The sequence below is a fragment of the Lissotriton helveticus genome, chromosome 5_1 (assembly GCF_964261635.1).
Source record: "Lissotriton helveticus chromosome 5_1, aLisHel1.1, whole genome shotgun sequence".
In the NCBI taxonomy this organism is placed as follows: domain Eukaryota; kingdom Metazoa; phylum Chordata; class Amphibia; order Caudata; family Salamandridae; genus Lissotriton; species Lissotriton helveticus.
Genome location: NC_136065.1, coordinates 1,894,794,579 through 1,894,806,780, shown reverse-complemented (window position 1 = coordinate 1,894,806,780; position 12,202 = coordinate 1,894,794,579). Strand labels below are relative to the sequence as shown.

Sequence of the window (12,202 nt, the reverse complement as noted above, 5' to 3'; positions counted from 1 at the left end):
TCGATAGAAGGGCGTCATATATCTCACACAAACGTCTGCTTGTTGGCAACGGGTCGAGCACTTCAAGAAGAGTTAAACAGTTAAGTGCTGCGATGCTACCCTTAGATGTGACTATGCTATTTAGAAATGTCAAACAACAACACACAAACTGAAGGTTCAGATGAGCAACGTAACTGACACAACACTGCCACCAGAAGCACCGGTCTGTGACCCTGGACTGTAACTAGTAAAACCGAAATACTTAAGCTTGAAATGTTTTTTCCTTTTCAAGATAGTTCTGCCCTATACTAGGCCAGTAAGTAACCCTTTGCCTCGTTTGTCCTCGAAAAGCAGATGCTTGCTCTCAAAAATGTACAAAAACAGCACTCAAAATCTGGATAGAAAATAAACACCCTGAGCCTTCAAACTCTGTTGCTTGAGACCGCGTGGGAAAGAACATTCTGCTGCCGGCTAAATAGAAGGAAGGGCACTGGGAGAAAGGGGAGGGTTGATTCAGAAGACAAATGTTTGACGGTGATAAGGAACCAGCAGTGGAAGGAAACGAAAAGACGTTAATGCTTCCCCTTCATTAATAAAACTCGCTGTGAAGAGAGATAATAACAAGGCAGCGTTTCTTTACAACGGGAAGGTATGAAGCTTGAACTAAGCCACGCGTAAATGAATACTGCAACAATCAAGTGCCATCTGGAAAGCTCGGTGTGTACGGCATGTAGAGTACGAAAGGGCGTGCCAAAAGCTCAGGCTCTTCGAATACATTTCCTATTGCTACATCGCCTGCCATGCCCTCTGATGTTGGTGCAGGAACAGATATCGAATTCGGTTCACATGAGTGTATATTCCTCACTTTCACATACATTTTGACCACATTTCTCTATACACTGATATAAGTAAAAACAATTTCTTATTAAGTAGTTATTGTACCGAAGAGCGCTACAAACAGAGAATTCAGGGGTGCCTTAATCCTGCTGTTACAGCTGGCTCATGACCACCATTCGACATATTGTAACAGGCTGTTCGTTGGTGTCTCAGAAGAAGAAACAATTCTTCGTTTTATCCGAGTGTGCGACTTTGAGGTGATCGACTACAAAATGAATAAAAGGAAATTGCTTTTTGAAACTCCTCAGATGTTTTGTTAGATGCTGCAAATACTGTTCCCTGTTGCAGACAAGCTCCATATGTACGCAGGCCACGGCAGGTCTGTCGCCCTTATTCTTCTAGATTTGCCTATGGCTTTTGACACTGTATCCCCATCGCCTACTTCTCTCTCGCCTTGTGGAATTCGGTTTTTGCAGAAATACTCTTATATGGTTCACTTCTCCCCCCCCCCTCCCTCACATTTTTTCTATCTTCATATTAATCTAGTTTCAAAAATATATTCTTTAGTATAACTCAGGACTTCTGTTTGTTTCCCCTCTGGATAAAACTATCAAATCATCTATGCTTAGATTTATGTCTTTTACAGATGCACACAAATTTTGCTTAGGTTCGAGGACTACCTCTTTCTTATACTGTCAAGCCAGCTTCCTCCAAAGCAGCTCAGATGTTGCCACCTGGATGAACTATAACTGGCTTCAACTCAACACCAGAAATATTGAAGTGCTGATCACTTTGAGCCCCCCCCCCTGCATTCGGGCCTCAGCTTGGTGGCCTCAAGCATTTGGACCGCCCCCTCTAGCCTCGACCTCTGTCACAAACACCGTTCCCCCTTTGACTATCTTTAGCTTTGTCCATCAAATCTCTAAGATTCCAGCCAAGTGTTTTCACTACATTCTGCTTCTCAAGACAATAATCTTCCTTCTCCTGTTTGAGTTCAGGAACTGTAGTTCAAACAGGCATCCTTTCCTGCCTTCATTAATGCAGCTTTCTTTATTGTGAGTACCCTCAAAACCTCTTCTCCGAGCTGTAAGGAGTGTGTCAAGTTTACAAACATGAGTGCTGTGTTTCCACCTCCCAGTTTCTTGCCAAACTTCACTGCATTCCTATTGCTGGCATACCCTGTTCAAAGTTCTGTCTCTTCCTTCACGCTTACTATTCTACTGGACTGATCTACATCCAAAATAAAACCAGACGTTACAATATCGTATTGTCTCTTGGCTCTTCCTCTTGTAGCTGTCTGTGCACATTGCACCCGAACACTGGAACCTACTTCCCCATGCGCTCAGAAAACAAGAACAATCCAGGCATTTTGTAGGTCTTTGAAAACTCTTATGTTCTCAATGAGCTTGATCTTTCTGTCACCTTTGTAATTAGCTAGTGCAGGGCAAAACATTGATTTACGGTCTCTGCGTGCTCTAAAAACCCAACCAAATTAATCCTCAGTGTTTCCTCGCCCCTACCGCACATTAGTTCTTGTATAGGAGTATGTGCAACTGCTTTATCAAACTACAGAAACAAACATAAATGATTAAGTCCATATACAACTATATTTAAAATTCTACCCTTGATACAACTGGTACAAGGGAGGCAATGGAAATCTAATTAAGAATGTAAAACTGTAATCGTTTCTGGTAGAAGTTAACTTATCGGCTCAATTTTTCTATAACAAACTGCTTTGTCAAAGCATGTCTTTATTCGTTCCTAGCTGCCTCAACAGGGCCTGAGGAGTTTATTTTCATTACTGTGGCCTAAAGGCACTTTTACACAGTTTACTTATTGTTAATTGTTCAAGACCCTTCATAACAATATAAACACACATTCAGAATTAAGAAGTTGTTTATAGCTAAACTACATACTTTAATGGTTAATATTTAAAATCAACATATCACTAAATCAACTGTACTAGAACATTCACATTCTATTATATCTTTGGGTATTTAATTTGTTTGAAGAATGTTTGGCTTTTTAAAAGAAAACAAATTGGGAAGGAAACCCTGAAAGTCTAAAAATCACAAGTACTGTAGTTCACCTTTAGGAGGAGTAGAGAACCTATATTAACGCTAATCAGGATACATCTCAATGCTAACGCTGAATTTATAACTCCAAACCCCATAATTTGTTTGATGGGTAGCCTCACGCGTCACGCATTAGTCCCTCTCACTCCCTTTCAGCAAAATTCAGACAGAAGAATAATTACTCGGAAAAAAAGGCAACTGACATAAATGCCTCTTAAGCCATCGCCAGAAACCCTGTATACAGACGTGAGTGTTTTTTTCACATCATTTTTATTAGATTTTTGAATTCCACCACATAGTGAACAATTACATCTGCATATCAACTTCACATTACAGTTAAGCACTTGATAAATCACATTCCCAAACCATAAACGCCCCCCACAGTCCCCATATCTTGTTGTGTTTTTGCAGAGCGCCTCGTGCAGTATAGATGAGCTTTTCCAATTGGGTGCACCAGTTCACCTTCTCTCTCCACTCTGCCCTGGAATGGGCGTTCGGGGAGTACCATCTACGAGCAATATCATGCTTAGCAACCAAGGTAGCAAAACCCTCAAGTGTTCGGTCAGACCGGGGCCACCAATCTCGTCGTCCATGCCCAAAAGGGCCATCCTAGGGGTTAGTTCAAAGTTTCGTTCTAAGACTTCAGAGAGTTCACATCTGTTGCTAGAAAGGTGAGCGGATCGGGCAGGCCCAGACCAGGTGTTAAAGTCAGCTGGAGTTTCTGAGCGACGAAAGCGAGCAGGGTGAGAGGCTCCTGGCGGAATGATATAAGCTTGTCGGGTTGAGGTATGTTGTGTGCAGATAATTTAGTTGGATCAACCACAGGTGTGTGGAAATGGCCAGCATGCGTGTGGCTAACCTAGCCTCCCTCCCATCTGCCTAGTCTAGTTCGGCAATCCAGCCCTTCCAACGATGTTTAAGAGTGTCAAAACCGTGTGGGGCATTCACGAGTGATCGGTATATTTGGGATATGGCACCCGTATAAATGTGCCCCGTTAGCAGTTTGGCATCAAGGGGGCTAAATTCAAGCATGCTGGACATGAGGGCATGTTGCTGCTGAATATCTGCAAAAGGGGCGCACAATACCTCTAGATGTGTTCCTATACCATAGGTTAAAGGAATCTGTTAAGGAGGCTTTTCCATCATATCCCCAAGAGCCAGAAAACTGACAGCTGCTAAAATTAGTTGCTGCTGGCTTGATTACTAATTAAATAATCACTATGATGTATAGTATAACTATGTGAGACACGCCAAAAGTGATCCAGTCTAGAAATATTTGTCCAGGTATATGGGATCACAATTGTCAGATACAACAATGGGAGTACTGTTACCCGCATACTAAAGATGTATCAACGACTGGTAGACATACACTACAAATTTCTGCATCAACTATATTACAAGCTAGTCAAAATGCATAAATAAGGCTGGAGACATGATGCAAATTGTGAGAGATGCACAACTCCATATGAAGACTTTGGCCTGGGAATGCCAACCGATTGCAGACTATTGGGCCTGGCTGTTCAAATCATTGAATGAAAAAATAGTGAACATTGCAGGAGAAAGCCTTGCCTGCACTCATGGGATATAGCAGGAAGTTTGCAAGGAATAGCCCTATTGCTGTCAATGGCAGGTGGCCATGGCATTGGGTAAGAGAGCAACCTTAAGGAGATCACATGGCTGAGAGACTAAACGCTGTACAACAAACTGAACGTTACAGTACATAGCTGCTTAAGATGTGTCAGCCGAAAGAGATTTGGTGGCTTTTAAGAAGTTACCATGCAAGGCAACCTCCCAAGCCGGAGGTTTCAGGAAAAGCTACATAGGAGTCTAAAACTCTAGTCCAATATGCAATATGATCTGCAGGGGGCATACAAGCAACGGACAGATGAGTGGAGGGAAAAAAACTATGGCCTTAGCATACTGGCTAGAACCTATTCAGCGAATGTACTTTCTTGTTTCAGATTTCACAGTCTATAAGGTATGGAATGGATTGGATTTGTAAAGCGCTTGGCTACCCGTGGGCGTCCCAGCGCTGGGTGTGTGGAGCTTAGCTAAGGAACAGGGGTAGTGAAAAAGGAAGGTTTTTAGGAGTTTACGGAATTTAAGAAGGTTGGCCTCTTTGCGAATATTGAGGGGGAGGGAGTTCCAGAGCTTCGCGGCGTTGTAGGAGAAGAGACGTCCACCTGTTTGTGCCTTCTTGATTCTGTGAGTGTTTGCAAGGAAGAGATGAGCGGATCTTAGCGCTCTGGTGGCTTTGTAAGGAGTGATCAAGTCTCTCAGAATTGGGGGGCCTTTGCCCTGGATGACTTTGTGCGATATACGTAGGGACTTAAATTTGATTCTCTCCCGGATTGGGAGCCAATGGAGGGATCTCAGGGTGGGTTTGGCTGAGAACCGCTTTTTAGGTCTCGCCCTGGCGAAAGCGTGCGAAGCGCGTTCTCGCCGCGAGACCTATAGTTGTCCGCTTGCTTACAACGAGGCAAGAGGAGACAAGAGATGGGCACGCGCATCCTGCCGTAATCGGATCACGTCGCGCGCGCGTTCACCATCTCCTGTCTCCTTTAGCCTCCAATACACACAGGCACACCTCCCCCTGCTTTCGCACGCGCACACACACACAGGGACATACACACGAGCGCACCTACACACACGCACACACACGAGCGCACACATACAGAGACACACACCACACCTCCTCCCACCCCCCGCCGCCGCCCCCGCCCACACACGAGTGCACACACGCACACATACAGAGACCCCCCCACCGCCGCCCCCACAACACACACGCACACACACGCACACATACAGAAACACCCCCCTCCGTACAACTAACCCCACTCACCGCATCAGCGCCATTCCGGACTCTGCAGCCTCCGCGGGGCTCTCCCTCGGGCATGGGAGCCCCGCGTCCCCACTGCTCCTCTCTGGGCCAGCCACTCCGTGGGCGCGGACTTCAGAAGAAAGAAGTCCTGCCCCACAATAGGTTTCGGTTTCGCTCACGTCTTGTTTTTTCGCTATCCCATCCGTGTCATTCAGAACCTGGTTCCCTCCAACTCCCGAGCTGAGTTCGTGGAGCTGACACACTGCGGCGATTTTCGGTAAGAACCTTTTTTTAAAAATTTGTTTTAACATTTCTTTCAACCCGAAGTCCCGAACGCTCTATTTTGACTACCGTTCCGTTCTGAACACGCTACCCGGTCCCGGTGTTTGTCTGATAGCATGCTGTTACACCCCTTCTCCATAAGTCTTAAACTTTGCTGTTCCTTGCTTGTGTCAAATATTTCGCATACCCTCAGGCGGGCCTCTCATTATTCTTACGCCCACTCCATCACTGCTTGTGTGCCTACCCCTACATGCTAGGAATCTTGTATATCATTTATTTCCTTATTATTTTCTTCTTTTTCACAGTCGCTTTTGTTGTCTTCCACATCGTTGTTTACGGTCAACCAACCCCTTCATTCTATACTGGGGACGTCCTTCTGTTTCTTTTCAGGTATTTTCATTTTCTTTATGCTTTTGTTCTGTTCCTGTCTCTCATCCTCGAGTCTGAAATGTGTTACCTATAGATTAGTTGTCCGATGATAATTTCTTTGAACATTTGCATGTTGCTTTTAACTGTTAACCCATGTTTTTCATGCCATTATGTTAGTTATATGTGCTGCTGCATTATTTGGTATACTTTTCAGGCCTTTACAACCGCTTTGTGTGTTAATGTGTTTAGGTTCCCCCATCTACTTTAGGGATGTTATTCATTGAGCTTTTTCAGTGCTATGTGAACCCCTCTTACATTGTGAAGTTTGAATTATTCGTACATTTATCAGTGCTATATTGTTAAAGTTTAGGTGTATTACAGGCACATCCTACTGTCCTCTTGTGTTCTTGACTCTGATGCCCTGAGGAAGGTGATGCCCAATGCTGGGCAAACACTGAAACGCGCGTCGGCGCTGGATTCCAATTGTTGGAATGTGATGAGTCGTTAGACCATCAAATTCTTTTTATATTTTGTCATTTAATGTTGGATTTATTCTTAATGTTTATTCCATAAATAACTTGTGACTGATGTACATACTGTGCTGTACCCGTTATTGGATATACTGATTCTTTTCAATGAATGTATACCCCGACCTTTTGTACGACCTGATTTTTGTTATGTTTGCCTTCTTTGAATATGGCTTATTCTGCAGTCATAACTTGTGTGGGTGTGGCCTCAACTTCTTCACATTAGTGCAATATGCAGACTACAGCGAAACGTACCTGCGGATTTGTTTATTGCTAGGTACATAGTACCATTGTATACAGCCTCCCCTTGATTGTTGTGCTCTCTAGGCCACAAACTTTATGCGATCCGAGTGGGCCACACTAAAAGGCCATCTCACCCTCTCCACCAAGCCTACCAATGATGAGACTTCTGCCTCACCGAGAACAACAATTGCATAATACAACGTCCAGTGTTGTGGCTTCGCAGCCGTGGCAAATACCTCATGTACCACTGGCTCCGACAGGTCTGTTATTACTGACATGCATATAGCACAGACTCTGCATTGGTATAGCATCGCAGTCCTTTTCGTAGTCAGATGATGGCTGTTCAAAGGATTTCAAGGTTGCCTTAGCAGACCGATGTGAACAAGTGCTGGCAGTGGCCTGAACTGGAAAGAACTCTGTTCTTTTAGTTCTGTGAGGTGTGGGTTCAGTTGTTTTTTTCTGCTAAGAATGTAGGACGGTATGTAACATGTTGATTGTTCATTTTCCCGGCCTGTAAGTGGCCCCCTTACTAACAGGTATATATTTAGAAGGCAAGTGGTGGTAGCAAATGCAATTGGACGACACAGTAGCTAGTTATTTACATCTTAGGTCTGCTTTAAGTGATGATAACTAACTGCAAGGTCTAGTCATGTGTTGGATGCGTCCAAAGTTCTCTATAATGTGCTCTGTTGGATGTTATGAACATTACGTAATTAAAGATGCACACTGTTGTGAGCTCGGTAGCACGAAATACATATCTGTTCCACGTTGCCTAAGTGAAGCGTTAATGCTCAATTTGTTTTCTCAAGGTTTTTAGAAAATGTTATTGTTGAGGAAGTTTCAGGACCTTTCCCAATCTAAAACAAATTGGTTAAAAGGATTTTTTTAATTCCAAAATGCACACATTACCATAGTAGTCTCTGACATTGAAGGGATCTAGTTTGTATGGATCTGCTCCTTGTGAAATGGCAAAATACTTTCACTCAGTGAAGTAAGCCAATGGCGTAGCAAGCTAACCTAATGCCCAGTGCTGTATGCTGCGTGGGCATGAATGACACAATAACAGTCCAATTGATGATGGTGTAAGGCTGAAACCCTATATAAATAAGTGTATCATGCATATAATTATCGTAAAATATGAAGGTCCCGCTAATTCTAAATAGTTTTAGTAAAATGAAAAGTTTCTTGCTAACGTCAGAGCTCAAAATGCTTCTGGCGAGGGGATGGTGTACGAATAGAGACTGACTAGGAGTATGATACTGGTTTTACTCTCATGTGCCAGCTGCCCCACTTTTGACCCTCCTTTCATGCGCCTGCTGTCCCACTTGTGCCCGTCCTTTCATGCACCAGCTGTCCCACTTGTGCCCCTCCTTTCATGCGTCCGCTGTCCCACTTGTGCCCCTCCTTTCATGCACCAGCTGTCCCACCTGTGCTCCTCCTTTCATTCAACGGTCTCATTTGTGCCTCTCCTTTCATGCGCCAGCTGTCACACTTGTGCCCCTCCTTTCATGCACCAGCTATCCCTCCTGTGCTCCTCCTTTCATGCGCCAACTGTCCCACTTGTGCCCCTCCTTTCATGCACCAGCTGTCCCACTTGTCCCCCTCCTTTCATGTGCCAACTGTCCAACTTGTGCCCCTCCTTTCATGCACCAGCTGTCCCACCTGTGCTCCTCTTTTCACATGCCAACCTCTCCCACCTATGCTCCTCCTTTCATGTGCTAGGTGTCCCCTCCCCCGGTGCTCCTGCTTTCATGTGCTAGTTGTCCCCTCTGTGCCCCTCCTTTTATATGCTAGGTGTCCCCCCTGTGCTGCTCCCTTCATACATTAGTGCTTCTTTGTTCACAACTAGCACAACTGTGCTGCTCTGCTCAATGTGAGATTCAATCAAGCAGACAGTCAACCTAAGCCGCCGGCTCTGACACTGGCAGAGGCTAAAATAAATCAATGGGGGGGAGGGGTGGGTTGGGGGGGCGGGGTCAATACAAACAAGCTTTTGCAATGAAATAGGTCTCGCATTATTAAAGTTTGAGCTATTGGCATTGCTAAATAATGCAACACCAATAGCTCAAACTTTAATAATGCGAGACATATTGCATTGCAAATGCTTGTTGTTCCTGTGAGCAGTCTGGCTGCCGAGTTCTGGATGAGTTTGAGTTTGTTTATAACAGTCTCCGGGGCGCCTAAATAAAGGGCGTTACTGTAATCTAATCTGGACAAGAGGAGACCCTGAATGAGGTGTTTTCTAGAAAGGGGTGGTAGTAGAGGGAGGATTTTCCGTGCCATGCGAAGCAGGCCAAAGGAGACACCAGCGGTTTTCTTGGCTTGGGTTTGGAAATTGAGGTCCTGGTTGAACCAGACGCCAAGACTTTTTATTTCTCTTTTTGGAAGGGGGGCTGGTCCCATGCATGTCGGCCACATAGAATTGGGAATGAATGTAGCTTTGTTGCCCAGCAACAGAAGCTCTGTTTTATCTCCGTTGAGTTTGAGGAGGGATTTGTTCATCCAGCTGAAGATTTCTGAGAGGCAGGACCGTATGTTTCCAGGAGAAGTGTGGCTCAATGGTTAGAGCGGCAGACCCTGATGCAGAGGTCTGGCCCGCGACCAGGGTTCAATTCCCGTTTCGGCGGGTCTTGGGCTCAATTTCCTCGGACCTGATAATTCTCTCCTCGGTGCCTAATCTAATCATGGGTCCCACTCTGCAACTCTGGGCAACAGCTTGTTTAATCTCCACAACGCCCCAACAGCGCTGGGATGCCTGGCTTCACCTTGAGGGTGCCCAGGAGTGGACACTTCACAGGGAAAAGCCAGGAAGGGTTCCACAGCGGTATGCGTACAGCGCCTAGAGGCCTCAGGGTATAAGGGCACTATACAAGTACGAAGTTTACAGTTTTTTACAGAGTGCTTCGGCTGGTTTAATGAGATGACCAGTTGGGTGTCGTCTGCGTACCAGATCAGTTTGATACCGAAAGGGGCAACGATATCCTCCAGTGGGGACATGTACGCATTAAAAAGTGTAGGGCTCAAGGACGAGCCCTGCGGCACCCCGCATTGGAGAGGGATTGCCCTGAAATGGACATTGCACTCGGAGACCTGATAGGTTCTGTTTTCTATGAATGATTTGAGCCATGCTAGAGCTGACCCTGTGACTCCCAGGCTGCTGAGACGGTGAGTGAGGATACAGTGGTCAACCGTATCGAAGGCTGCGCTTAAATCCAGGAGGATCACAGCTGCTGAGCCTCCTGAGTCCAAGATCTGCCTTGCCTCTTCTATGACTGCCACTAGGGCGGTGTCCGTGCTATGGCCGGGGCGAAAGCCTGTCTGAGAGCAGCGTAGAAGTTCACCGGCCTCCAGGAAAGCGGACAGTTGTTGGTTGACAACTTTTTCCGCAACCTTTCTAATTCCTGGTAGTAATGAGATGGGCCGGTAGTTTGTTATCTCCAGGGGGTCTAGATGTTTTTTTTTTTTAAATAGGGCTCTTACTGTGGCTCTTTTCCAATTCGGCGGGACAGTGCCGTGAGATAGTGAAGCATTAATTAGGTTAGTGACAGACGGGGCAACAGTGGGTGTCACTAGCTTCAGGATATTAAGGGGTGTGGGGTCTAAAGGAGGGCCACTTTTTATTGACTCTAGGATTAGGGGAAGCATCTACACAGTGAGGGGGGAGAATGAGTCTAGGTGAGGCGTGACGTTTGAGGGGACAGGGGATATACGTTCTGGTAGCTGATCGATGGTTGGGAGGGTTTTTAGGATATTTTGAATTTTAGTTGAAAAGAATTCTGCAAGTTCGTTACATCTATGTCCTGAGGTGTCGGGGGCGGGTGTGGTATTTTGAGGAGTTCTTTAACAATGCGGAATGTCTCCCTAGATGAGTTTGCGGAGGCTCAAATTTTCTCATCGAAGAAGGCTGCCTGGGTAGTTTTAAGGGAGGCTTCCTAGGACCTGATGGCTGCTCTGTATTCTGTTTTTTTATTAGTGGCCCGGTTTTTCCTCCAGGAACGCTCTAACTTTTTGCATTGATTTTTCAGGTCGCGGAGTTCTGGGGTGAACCAAGGGGATTTGAAGGGTCTACTTTTTTTTGGTAGGATTTTTCTGGGCAGAACTTGGTCAAGTGAATTTTCTATTCAAGTTGTGAATTTCTTGTCTGCTACCAGGGGATCTGAGTCGTGTGTGGGGGCAGTGAGCTCTAGTTCACGTCTCCATTCATCCAGGGAGAGTTTGGACCAGGGTCGTTCTGGATTGCATGTAGCCGGTGCCTGGGGAGTCTCAGTGATGATTTGCCATGTGAATGGAATTAGGAAGTGATCTGGCCATGAAATGGGTAAGGGTATACAGCGATGACTATATTGTTTTATTATGTAAATGATAAATAAAGTTAAAAAAATGAGTATTTACAGAGAAAACTTGTTAAAAACCTCAGGAGCTGAGATAAAACTGCAAAAAGCCATATGTTTCTACATAATATTGAGCGACAGCAAATATTCTATAGGGCAGTGTTGGTTTTCAGCTACATTCTGGACTTATTGATCTCACTACAGTATTAATAAACAGTCTAGTCAAAGACACTAATGTGACTGACAAATTAATACAAAGTAGTACGTTTGCTATTACGTATTAAAAGAGGTCAGAGAACCTCAATACAAAATCGACCACCAAAGCAATAACGGTCTACTCAAAAGGTAAAAAATGCATTCTGGGACCATGAGAGGTTGAAAATATTCCAATCAACTAGCCACGGCAGTGCATCTCTGTATATGTTAAACCAAAAGTGTGACCCAAAATTTGAAACGTTTCTAGACGAGACTGACCCGCCGTTCACTAGATAATTATATATAAGATTCAGGCTGGGGACTCTGCCACTCCCCTCCTTCATCAGCAAGTGGAAGCCCTGCACAGAAGGAAGTGCACTCTGCCCGGAATGCAGGGTAGTTGACGAAACAGACAACCATTTCCTCTTTTTTTGCCCAGCATATGAAAGTCAAAGGAGGCGCTGTATAGTGCCTCTGTGCAGATACTTGGGAATATGGCAACAGAAACTGGTTTCGCGAATCTGCAGGCCTTGCACAGGTTCA

General features: G+C 45.1%; 1 protein-coding gene across 7 annotated transcripts in view; it reads right to left on the bottom strand.

Annotated features, from left to right (window-relative positions):
• Positions 1-12,202, bottom strand: part of LOC144755958 (signal transducer and activator of transcription 5B) — a 1,707,375-nt gene that overhangs the window by 1,553,221 nt on the left and 141,952 nt on the right. The window lies entirely within an intron of this gene.